The sequence below is a fragment of the Aquarana catesbeiana genome, linkage group LG07 (assembly GCF_042186555.1).
Source record: "Aquarana catesbeiana isolate 2022-GZ linkage group LG07, ASM4218655v1, whole genome shotgun sequence".
NCBI classification, from domain to species: domain Eukaryota; kingdom Metazoa; phylum Chordata; class Amphibia; order Anura; family Ranidae; genus Aquarana; species Aquarana catesbeiana.
This window is the reverse complement of record NC_133330.1, coordinates 8557643-8569967: the sequence shown is the minus strand read 5'-3', so window position 1 is coordinate 8569967 and position 12325 is coordinate 8557643. Positions and strand designations below refer to the sequence as shown.

At 44.9% G+C, this 12325-nt stretch overlaps 1 long non-coding RNA gene across 1 annotated transcript; it reads right to left on the bottom strand.

Moving 5' to 3' along the window:
- Positions 1 to 1579: 1579 nt before the first annotated feature.
- LOC141102359 (uncharacterized) lies at positions 1580 to 5545 on the bottom strand. Its single transcript, XR_012235087.1, has 2 exons — positions 5426 to 5545; positions 1580 to 1938 (listed from the first exon to the last, which is right to left on the bottom strand). It is a non-coding gene; the product is annotated as an uncharacterized lncRNA (long non-coding RNA).
- Between the last annotated feature and the right edge of the window lie 6780 nt (positions 5546 to 12325).

Here is a 12325-nt window from a genome sequence, read left to right as displayed (position 1 = left end):
GGCGAGGTCCCAACCTTCAGCTGCTGCAGTGATTGGGGAGGAAGCTTCCATCCCTGCCTACCGCCGGTAATCAGTCGTTGTAGATCGGAGCCGAGGAGCCCCGAAACATCTCCTCAGCTCTGTGCTACAGGAGGTGGAACTCTCCGGTCCACTGCACTGTGCAGAAATAAAAGCCCGCACATAACATGGAGAGCGGTGATGGGGGAAGGGTGAGGGATCCATCACTGTGAAAAGGAGGGAGAACTTTGCAGAGACAGAGAGGAGGGCACTGTGAGAGTGTGTGGGGGAGGGGGAATATGTTCAGAGAGCTCCTAGCTCACCCTGCACCCACCACCGCGCACTGCACTCGCTGTCTGAGTTGGTGAGTGTGGTTGGTTAACCATCTATACACACTAAATGTTCATTCACCTTGACACTCTTTACATTAATAGTATGGTTCATCATATTTCTATATACATTCCATAGGAATTTTGGCCGCATCGGCTCCTAATGAGTGGACATATCCACGAAACGCGTCAAGATCTGTTTTGATGCCCCAGTTACATCTTATACGGAATCATACTTATCCAACTACTATCTTATATACTCAATTATGCTACTTCTATACTATTTAGTGGATGCATACTTATCGTGTGGGTACACTTGTCGGTATCGGGCATACTGGGATACTGCCATTGACATTTTTATGCTATACTATTCAATCTACTTACCATCAGAATCATGTGTTGCTATATGTGTACTTTTTTACCATGTTTATGCCCTGTGCGCGTTTCTTATGTATATGAAACTAATTTTTTACTGTCTGTATGTCTATGTCAACAATTAAACATTCCATGGTGAAATTTACCATTTAATTTATTTTGCCTAATGTGATACACAGTTCTAAGCCTCCTTAACTAATTACAATTTTTGGCGCCGTTGTAATTCTCTCCTCTGAGGAAGGTGTGGCTGAGGGGTGGTTGGGGCGGAGAGTTGGATGGAGAGGGCGAGTTCCTGCACCATTTCTCTGAGAAAAAAAAGCCCTGTTTTTACTACTACCCCTAATCTATTGCTCTCTAATCTATTACCCTTACACTGAGACTAAAGCTGCTCCAGTAACAACTACCCCCAGCACTGCCCATACTGGGGTACTACTTCATTCACTGCCCATACTGGGGTACTACTTCATTCACTGCCCATACCCAACCACGGCCTGTACTGGGCAAATCCATGGCAGCTTCCATTTCTGTAATTTACAGACAGTTAAATGTTGTGAAATTGCAATTTTCAGCCTGCAATTGTTTGTGTTGAAAGTTTATGGGTAAAGCTTGGGATAACTATCTGGGTGCAGCTTTCAGTCTGGAGCCACAAAAATATAAGATAAAGGATTTCTATTGTTTTACTAGAAATCCAAGAAATCAGACTATGCAGGCAGAAAATGTAGCATTAGCACCCTCTGCTGGTGACTAACTTTTAAAAGTAATGCAACAAACCTCCAGCAGGGGGCGCTATGCAGCAGGCAGTGATTTGCCATCAACTACAGCAATCAATCCAAAGTCAGATTAGTGATAAATAAAAAAAGAAGATTGATCAGACACAATAGAGCTCATTGGATTTTATTTGAAATGTGGATTGAATTCATTTCTAGTACTGAGCAAAGCACAATGTATGTTTACATGAGCAGCAAAGGATGCAGATTGGGGGGAGGGGGTTACAAAACACGATTAAAGAACTTCCCCCTTCATCCACTATGGTCATTTCAGAGAGCCTGGATATGGACATGTGGGACAGGCGGCTCCTCTATTGCGGGATTCATCATTTTAGTGTGATGGACTTTAGCTGGAGGTGTCCCATTTCAAAGTAGGAGATCTCCTCTATGGGAAAGCGGACTGGAAATGAGAAATGGTTGCCAGCAGGTAATAGTATGATGATCTTGTCTTGCTCAAATTGGAAGCAAACCTGTAAGAAAAGAGATGGCACAGTGTCAGCTTGCTGGACAATAAAAAGTCAATGAGTGTTGGCCATAGAAACAGACTACCACCAAACCGGTCATTTCAACAAAAATCTTTCCACAAGATGATATTTGCACGTAGCTCGTCTTATGTATTCTTTATGTGTGCCAGAAAACTGTTGATGGAAAGGTAAAAAAAAATGGGAGGTGCTTCTGTGCTGCAATGTTTTAGTGACAGCGTCTCTGAGAACTGATCAGTCACCTAGAACAATGACTGGAGCCCTCAGGAGATCAATAGCAGATGGCCAGTTTTGCTGGTATGAGAACCAGTCTCACCCAGGGTTCCTTCAGAAGTTTCTAGGGGTCCTTAAGCTGTGGCCGATTAACCTCCCATTTGATGGTGCCCACTTACTTCAGGGCCAGCTTCACGACACCAATGCTTTTTTGCTGCCTATAAGAGTGGCATGTTGACCAACACTGTAAGTGGGACATTCTTAACACTGGCCACCAATGCAAGGGCCATTCCCCACCACCTAAAAAAGATTTAAGGGTTCCCGGGGGGGTTGTGAAAGGCTACTGCATGACATGCCAACTATATAGTGTCTACATTACATGCCAAAAGGTGAGAACCATGCAGAAGTCCTTTGACTTGACTGTGCACTGATGCTCTGACATTTGACAGTGAATTCTAGGGGGCTGGGCTTAACATTTGATGTGTGTGTGTGTAGCACCCTCTACTTACAGGTAGGTGCTAGATTAGTATTTTTCTAGCTGGTGGGGCTTAGGTGCGGGTAAATTTGGCTAGACCCGTGTTTCATTTCAGGCTTGGTCATCTTAATCTGAGAATGGGAGTGTCAGCATAAGGGGGGGTGTGGCCACCTATACTCTGGCTCAGGGATCCACCTCTGCTTACATAGGAATTGTTTATGAAGGGGGGGGGGTTGGACCTTGACTTAATTGGTTAGGGCTCCTCACATGGGCTGCCTGTCACTCATTTTTGGTGTTGGCAGGGGGAAGGCCTCCGACAGGGGTTGGGGTCACATGCTTCCGGGGGGAGAGATTTGAGGAGCAGACGGCATGTAGTATGGAGGTGTCACATCAGGCGTCCCCATGGGGGGATGCGCCATGTGTGGGAAAGGAATGAAGGAGCTGCTAGGAAGGAGTCCAAAGGGAAGATCTTCATCTCCATGAGAAAGTATCAAGATCCTGTTTCCGGGGAACACAGGACTTGCATGCTGGAGAAGATAAAGCAGAAGAAGTAGCAGTGAAGTGGCGAAAGTAGATCAGCGTCCTGTGACTGGGGAACACAGGACTTGCATGCTGGAGAAGATAAAGCAGAAGAAGTAGCAGTGAAGTGGCGAAAGTAGATCAGCGTCCTGTGACCGGGGAACACATGACTTTGATCCAAAGTAGAAGGTCAGTGTAACATAAAGAAGCAAGAGCAGGAGTGAGTAGTGCAGCGTGCCGTGTGGCCAAGGAACACAGTATGAACAGAAGTGGACAGTAACTTCCAGACACTGAGGCTGTTTAGTTCGTTGAGCCATGGAAGATAGGTGGTATAGGCCTTTGGCTCTATGACATCTAACAGGACAACCACGTCAGTCTAGAGGGGAATTATTCAGAGTGATTCTTTTCGTTTAACTGGAAGCATTAAGTAGAAAATCTTCAGACAGATATGCCAAGCAATAGAAGAAGCAATAGTCTGCAGTGAAGATTCTACAGGGAAAATCCATTTACTAGGCCAAGGCCATGGATGATTCCCATTAAAGTAAACTTTCTATGGGCATCTCATATACCTTGGTAATAAAGAGAAAGGAAACGAAATCATTGACTGGTTAAAGCGGGGGTTCACCCACACCGCCAAAAAAAAAAAAATATTAAAAGCCAGCAGCTACAAATACTGCAGCTGCTGACTTTTAATACATGGCCACTTACCTGTCCCGGGGTCCAGCGATGTCGGCAGGGGACGCCGAGAACCCGCTCGGTTCTCGGCAGCTGCCACCGCCATCCTAGGTGAGGGAATCAGGAAGTGAAGCGTTGCGGCTTCACTTCCCGGTTCCCTACTGCGCATGCGCGAGTCGCGCTGCGCGTCCCTAGTGGTCCCCGCTCTCTGCTGGGAGCTCTGTGTTCCCAGCAGACAGCGCGGTCGGGACAGGAAGAAGCATAGACTCCCATGGGAGTCTATGCGGGAAGTAGGTGCAAATACCTGTCTTTGACAGGTATCTGCACCCCCCTCCCCCCTGAAAGGTGCCAAATGTGACACCGGAGGGGGGGAGGGTTCCGGAAAAGCGGAAGTTCCAGTTTTGTGTGGAACTCCGCTTTAATGTCATCTACCTGGCGATGGGAGGTCGGCAGCAGGGCGATGGGCGGATTGCTATAACTAACTCAGCAGCCATCACGAGGGTACCGCTACATATGTATAACAAAGGGAATCTTATGCCTTTTGGTTGTTATTTTCAATACAGTTTGTCATCTGCAAAAGTATGTAATTCTTGAATCTTTCGATACTGATAAATAATCTCCCTTTTCCAGAAAGGGTCCCATCTACCATGACTGACTTGGGGTAAATGAGAACACGATTATTCTGGGTCAGTTATTTTTTATGCTACCCCAAATAGAATTAAGCCTCGTCACTTTTATAGTTTGATTAATTATTTCCCCAGAGATGAATTTAGATGAGCAGAGCATTCACCCGTCCCCAGCACACACACACATTGGTCCCTTCATAACAGTTGTAGCATGAGACTGATGAGCTTCAGTTCCCGCCCCCCCCCCCCCACTACTCCCCAGATTGAGCCTTTATAGGGGACTTTTTAGTAACATTCCATGTCAGGGATTTCCTGATCCCTGTTCCTTCCTCTTCCTATAATAATCATCTCACAAACACAGAGCTTTTTTTCAGGGGGAACTTGGTGGAACTGAGTTCCACCACCTCTGGCTCAGACCCATTGGTGCCTGCTCACCACAATCACTTGTAAACACAGAAGTCTGGTTTCTGTGTTTACAAGTGACAGCCCTGCACTCTGTATGTAATGCAATCCTGGTATTTAATGCCCCTTTAAGACCCTCCTACTGTTTTCGTGAAATTTGACTGAACACACCCACTATTTGATGTGATTTGGAGGGTGTGTGTGGGGGGAGGGGTTTTGTGGGGCCGTGGTTAAGTTCCAGCACCTATTGTTTGAGAAAAAAAGCCTTGCACAAACATAACATTTTCAATAATACATGCATACACAAAAGAAATGTTACACTAAAAAATTTTGCAAGCCAATTTTATCATAGCACACAATGGCAGCATGATGGTATCCATTGGATCTTCCTATGGATCATTCATGAAATGAGCTGAAGGGACAACCATCATAACAGCCTACATGCCCTTGACCTAAGACATCGCTGCCTACTGCATCATTTGGAGATATAATAGGGGTCCAATATGAACAGTGATGCCACTTTGCCCCATCAACATTAGTCCTGCCCCTCCCAGCATAGACATACCTTGGTGTCCGTCCCAACCTGGAAGGGAAAGACCGTTTCCTTCTGCTCCTCTCCAAAGACACCGTCCTTAAACGAGTTCAAGATTATGACGCGCTTGTATCCTCTGTAGTCAATGCGAACGTCAAAGTGTATCACAAAATTCTTTATATCTGTTCCCAGTTTATGAAAAACCTAGAAAGACAGAAACAGCAATTATTCTTCTCAGCTGACCTTGTTGGATATCGTACTGGAGTCATTCACCAGTGGTCCTCCCATGGGTATCAGAGGTACTTCTACAACTTAAGTCATAATAGCAATATATAAATATACACACACACACAAATATTTTTGGAGTCTTTAAAAACTATAATGGTTAACACATTTATAAACAAATGGGGTCCTGGTAATACACGTCCCCAAACCATAAAATACCTAAAGTGAACCTGTAGCCTGGACATGGACATACGGGTATCAAAGAATGAGAGATAAAAAATAAAAAAAACTGTTCAGTATCCCTCCCTCAGCGCACAGAGCAAATATTGATAAAATAGTCAGCAGCTGCTATACTAAAATGAGATGCAAATATATGTCAAAGAAAATTTTCTAACACATTAGCAGCGCTAGTGCAAAAATAGCAAATATTTAAAAATATCAAAGAAATTGCTTAAGAGCCCACCTAAACAAAGTATCAAATGGTGATCCACTCAGTGAAAGTCCATTAACCACTTCAGCCCCGGAAGAATTTACCCCCTTCCTGACCAGAGCACTTTTTACAATTTGGCACTGCGTCACTTTAACTGCTAATTGCGCGGTCATGCAATGCTGTACCCAAACAAAATCTGCGTCCTACAAATAGAGCTTTCTTTTGATGGTATTTGATCACCTCTGCGGGTTTTATTTTTTGTGCTATAAACGGAAAAAGGCCGAAAATTTTGAAAAAAAATATAAAAATAAATTTCTACTTTTTGTTAAAAAAAAAAAATCCAATAAACTCAATTTTAGTCATACATTTAGTCCAAAATGTATTCAGCCACATGTCTTTGGTAAAAAACAAAAAAAGTCAATAAGCGTATATTTACTGGTTTGCGCAAAAGTTATAGCGTCTACAAACTGGGGTACATTTTCTGGAATTTACACAGCTTTTAGTTTATGACGGCCTATCTCATTTCTTGAGGTGCTAAAATGGCAGGGCAGTACAAACCCCCCCAAATGACCCCATTTTGGAAAGTAGACACCCCAAGCTATTTGCTGAGAGGCATGGTGAGTATTTTGCAGCTCTCATTTGTTTTTGAAAATGAAGAAAGAAAAGATGTATTTTTTCTTTTTTCAATTTTCGAAACTTTGTGACCAAAAGCGAGGTCTGCAAAATACTCACTATACCTCTCAGCAAATAGCTTGGGGTGTCTACTTTCCAAAATGGGGTCATTTGTGGGGGGTTGTGCCATCTTGACATTCCATGGCCCTCAAAACTGATAGGCAGTGAGGATTGAAATAAAAAATTTACGCCCTTAGAAAGCCTGAAGGCGGTGCTTGGTTTTCAGGGTCCCGTACGCAGCTAGACTCCCGAAAAGTCCCACACATGTGGTATTTCCGTACTCAGGAGAAGCAACAGAATGTATTTTGGGGTGTGATTCCACATATAGTTATTTAACCAGCGTCACCCTAACAGTTATACGGTGATCAGTGGTGAAAGGGTTAACTAGGGGGCATTTAGGGAGTTAAAAACCTTTAGTAGGTAGTATATGGGATTCCCTGACGCTATAAAAACGCTGACGGCGAACCTAAATACTTACCTCCCTAACTAGCGTCACAAGTGACACTAATACAGCGATCAGAAAAACGATCGCTTAGTGACACTGGTGATGGGGGGGGGTGATTAAGGGGTTAAAACTTTATTAGGGGGGTACCCTAGACATTAAGGGGCCTAACACTAACTGCCCTACCACTTATAACTGTCACAAATTACACCAATGCAGTAATAAAAAAAAACTTAAAAAAAAACTGCTATTGGTGTCACTGACAGGGGGTACAGGGGGGTGATAAGTGTGCCTAGAGTGTTCTACTGCAGTGTTTCTCAACTCCAGTCCTCAAGGCGCCCCCACAGGTCATGTTTTTTAGGCTTTCCGTTATTTTACACAGGTGATTTGATCAGTTTCAATGCCTTAGTAATTACCACAGCCGTTTCATCTGAGGGAAATCCTGAAAACATGACCTGTTGGGGCGCCTTGAGGACTGGAGTTGAGAAACACTGTTCTACTGTAATGTGTAGTGTTGATGCACTTACTTGGATGTCTTCTCTCCTCGGTGCCAGAACAAAAAGGCTTCACGAAGAGAGATGACATCACTTCCTCTGCCGCTGTTTACATTACAGCGGCAGAGGAAGATTTTCATTCGTTGGGAGCGATCGCGAGGGGGTGGCCACGAACGAGTGCCCCTCCCCCCCCCTCAGCATTGATCGCTCCCCTAACGATGCCGACCTACCAGGTACGTGATTTTGCCTGCCCGTGCCATTCTGCCGCAGTATATCTGCGTTAGGCGGTCGGCAAGTGGTTAAGAAAAGGCAGGAGAGTATAAACTAGACGATCGTGGAAGAAAATATTAGCAGCAATCTCAAGTCTCCATCACCACACCACTTGTGCCACAGCCCTGTAGGTAATCCACTTAGCAGACCCTGCTGATTAACACGCTCACAGGGATAATTGCTGATCACTGGACACTTTTCATCTGTATTATGCTCATTGCTGTTGTAATATGTTCACCGATTTATGTGGGACATTATTACATGTATGTACACATACAGTCAATATTAACCAGGCCAGAATTGAGTTGACAATGGTCGATTTGTCCAAGCCAACTCAATTTTAATATAACAGCTGAAGACCCTTTGATGTGTTAGTCTTATTCAAGTCTACCTAGGGGTGTGAGGTATGGGCTGTTAACCTAATTGAAGATTTTAGAGGGTAGATTGTTTAAAGGACCATAGAAGAAGTATTTATTGATGGTAATTAGACTTGAGGGGGTAACAATGGGATCGAGGAGTGTTTTGGGTTAGCCTAGCGGAGGCTCCCTCCTGGGGAGGCTAATATATCAGGGGGACTTGTTGATATTAATATACAAGAATGCAGATTAGGAATGTAGGTATTCCAAGGGCTCAAAAGGGTGTTCAGGTTGTATCTGTTAATCTAATTACACATATCTAAGGGGACTTGTTGATGTTGATATGCGGGAGTGCAAATTGGGGCGGTTTATGACTACAGCTGCTCACGGCTGGGGGTTGTTGTCTGTCTGATAGACTAAAGCTTATCAAAGTCCTAAATTGAAACGGCCAATCAAATTGCTCAGCCATTCAGTGTCTACTGAATATAACACGGCATTCAGTCTATAGTTTAGGTGAGGCTTGTCTGTGTATGGACACACAGACCTAGGAACATGGGGCTCTGAATTATATCTACTCTGTCTGATTTTTTGTCATCTGTGGACTTTGTTCTGTGTTGGAAGTCAATAAAGTGCATCTCTCTGGAAGAATTGGGTTGCTGCGGAAGAGTACTTACTAATTAATTATCATACCCACCATACCACTATACTACTATACCACCCGATATATTATATCACTACAATTGCAAGCAACAGATTAAAAAATTCCACATAGCGTAATCCAGTACAACAATTATTTATCAATTTAAAATGATCTCACAAAAAAAACTCACAATGTTTGTATATTATAAGGGCCTGTAACATCAATACTATGTCAGTCGTGCGTTCCCCTCTAACCTATCACCGCTCCCGCAGTGTTCCCGGGAAGGACAGACGAGGATAAGCCGACTCTGTAGATCGCTGCAAATTTCTCTTTGACATATATTTGATGCATGGACATGGACATTCGGGTATTTACATATTCTTAACAAGCGGTAAGTAAGCTTTCAGACAATCCCTCACTGACATTTCTAGTTGCAGCAAAACAGTAACCTCCTGCACTCAGGTGTGGTGCTTAAGAGAAAAAAATAAAGTTGTCCTCTTGGCTAAACTTTCACGACAATCTTGCTGCTCTCTCAGGACTATAAAGAATCTTTAAGCAAAAACTATAAAATACAGAAGAATGCGCACTTATTGAGAGGACATATAGTTAAGGATTGACCTATGAGCTCCCCATGGGCCATGGTGGTATTATACAGGTGCCCCCCAATGGGCTGCACACGAGGAACCCCTCCACTTCTCTATATGGAGAAAGTCACTGTATGTATATCTTCACACTCCTATCATGTAGACTTGTTCACAATGGATTTGTGTATTTACAATATAGTGTATAAAACCACAAAGCGCTGTGATAGTTATTTAAGATAAAACTCCAAAGATCAAATAAATCTGTGAGGCTGCTATCAATAAAGAGTGCTCAGAATCACTAAAAATAAAGAAAGAAAGAAAGACTGAAGCGCTTCACGGCGTGATCAGTAAAAATAAATAAATAATTAAATAAATAATATAACCCACATACAAAATCAGTTAAACAAATCCAAATACTGTGCAATGAGAATGCAGCTAAAATCCGTGACCATTGCACAGTATTTGGATTTGTTTAACTGATTTTGTATGTGGGTTATATTATTTATTTATTTATTTATTTATTTTTACTGATCACGCAGTGAAGCGCTTCAATCTTTCTTTATTTGTTTATTTACAGAATGCCAAATTATAGACCAATTTGACTATCTTTTGATCTTTTGCCATTGAATATTTTCTATCACATATATTTATTATCTATCCAATTTTACAAAAAAAAAAAATCTCATGACTATACAGACATTACCAAAAGTATTGGGACACCTGCCTTTACACACACATGAAGTTTACTCCCATCCCTGTCTTAGTCCGTAGGGTTCAATATTGAGTTGGCCCACCCTTTGCAGCTATAACAGCTTCAACTCTTCTGGGAAGGCCGTCCACAAGGTTTAGGAGTATCTATGGAAATGTTTGACCAATCTTCCAGAAGGGTATTTGTGAGGTCAGGCACTGATGTTGGACGAGAAGGCCTGGCTCGCAGTCTCTGCTCCAATTAATTACACCCACCATGCCTTGTAACCCACTCTATATAGAAGGGTGTCAGCTGTCCCTGACTCTGGAGGTTCTCATTAAACCAAAAGGGGCTCAGGACTTCACTACATACATTTAACCCTATACTTGTGCATTGTGTTTGGGGATTTTATTTTTCAAGTGCTCATGTAACCTGTGTTACCCTGCACCAGGGGGGGCTCAGTTTTTGTCAATAGCACATTTTAATATTTAAAATGGTATTCTGTTACACATGTATTTTGCTCTGAGAAGAAATCTTGAACCTCAAAACACGTCAGCCCTTCCTGTACACTATGAGGTCTTCCCATTCCATCTGGGGATTATGGTGGACTGGAGGTGGTCTGATCAGCTTTTTAGATATGCCTATGTATGATGTTTGAATATTAATTTGCCACTTATTTACCTAATAAAATAGATTTATGGTAATGCACTAGGTCGGTGCGAACGCTTTTGTGATTTGTAGTTGCAGCCACTGTGGAACAATTCTTCCTGAAAGTTTAGTGAAGTCATTCAAGTCTGGTCTCAGTTCTCCCATCCTACTAGTGAGAGGGAGAAGGAGATCTGAGCTGCCGAGTCACTGATGAGGGAGCAGAGTGACCCGAGCAACTGGGAAAGGGAGCTTGGAGAGATGGGCTGCTGCTTGGAGAAAGAGCAAAGTGAGCCAAGACTTCCAAAGTCTCTGCTGTAGGAAGGAGAAGGTGTAACTGGGCTAAGGAGACACTACTAGGAGGTTGGAGCTGAACTGAGGAGTCACCACCACTTTGTGCCATTTAACTCCCTGTTGCCATTTCAGGGATGTTTGGACCTCCAAGTATGTGTTAGTGATGAAGTGCTTTCTACAGGGAGGCCTGGAGCAGGTGGAATAGAATGAAACTAGCAGAGGGCCGGCATGACAGGGAGATAAGGGTACAGCAGGGGTTAAAATAAAGGTTGTTTTAGATTTGTTAGCAGGGGATTGGGTAAAAGTTAATGTTTTAATGGGAGGGGTTTAGGTTATTTAAGGGTCAGGAGGGGTCTCCCGGGCATCATTGTGGGGAGAATTACAGTGAGGAGGAAGTTTATATCCCTGAGCAATAGGGCAATGGCGGATGTGGACAGTTTATTAGCCCAGCTGCGGGCGGCGGCGACCACACACGGCCCTGGATGGCTGCACAGCCAAGTGGCTAGGCTCCTCGGACCTCAAGCTGGAGAGGAGGTGAGGGGGCAGGATCTTCCACGCGCCCGGAGGTCTCGGCCTCCGGAGCGTTTTTCACCAGAAGCCTCCCCCAGAGCTGCACGCCACGTTAGGAGCCCCCCAGAGCGGGACCCGTCGGGACCACCGGCGAAACGACACCCTGTTTCGGCCGGTGTGGTTCCCGGGCGGAATCCTCGGCAGCGGCGGAGCTCAGTGGGCGGGGTGTCGGCAGGACCCAGCGTTTCCCCCCCGCCCACTCGACGTGGGCAACGTGAACGGACGGACGCTCCCTGTGTTGTGGACGCAGCCAGGGGGAGGTCTCAGCGCGGGAGGATGACGTCAACGGCCGCCGGGCTTTCCCCATCCCCGGCTGGCGGCTCGGAAGTCCGGAGCGTTACCCCTTCCAGGAGGAGTGGGCGGCCCAGCAGTCAGGTCTCCAGGACGCCTGTGAGGAAGATAGTGTCAGCGGTGGGAGGAGCCAGCGTCGGGAGGCGTGGTCGCCGAGGTCAGGAGACGGCAGCATTCAGGCCCTCTTCCCCGGGGCTGGATGACTCGGAGCCCCTGCAGGAGCCCGGTGACCGGTCCGAGGGAGAACTGAGCAGGTCCGAGGAGGATGAAGTGCAGGTGCGTCCGGCGCCATCGGATTCGGGAGCAGCGGCGGCGGGGACAACCCCTGGTCA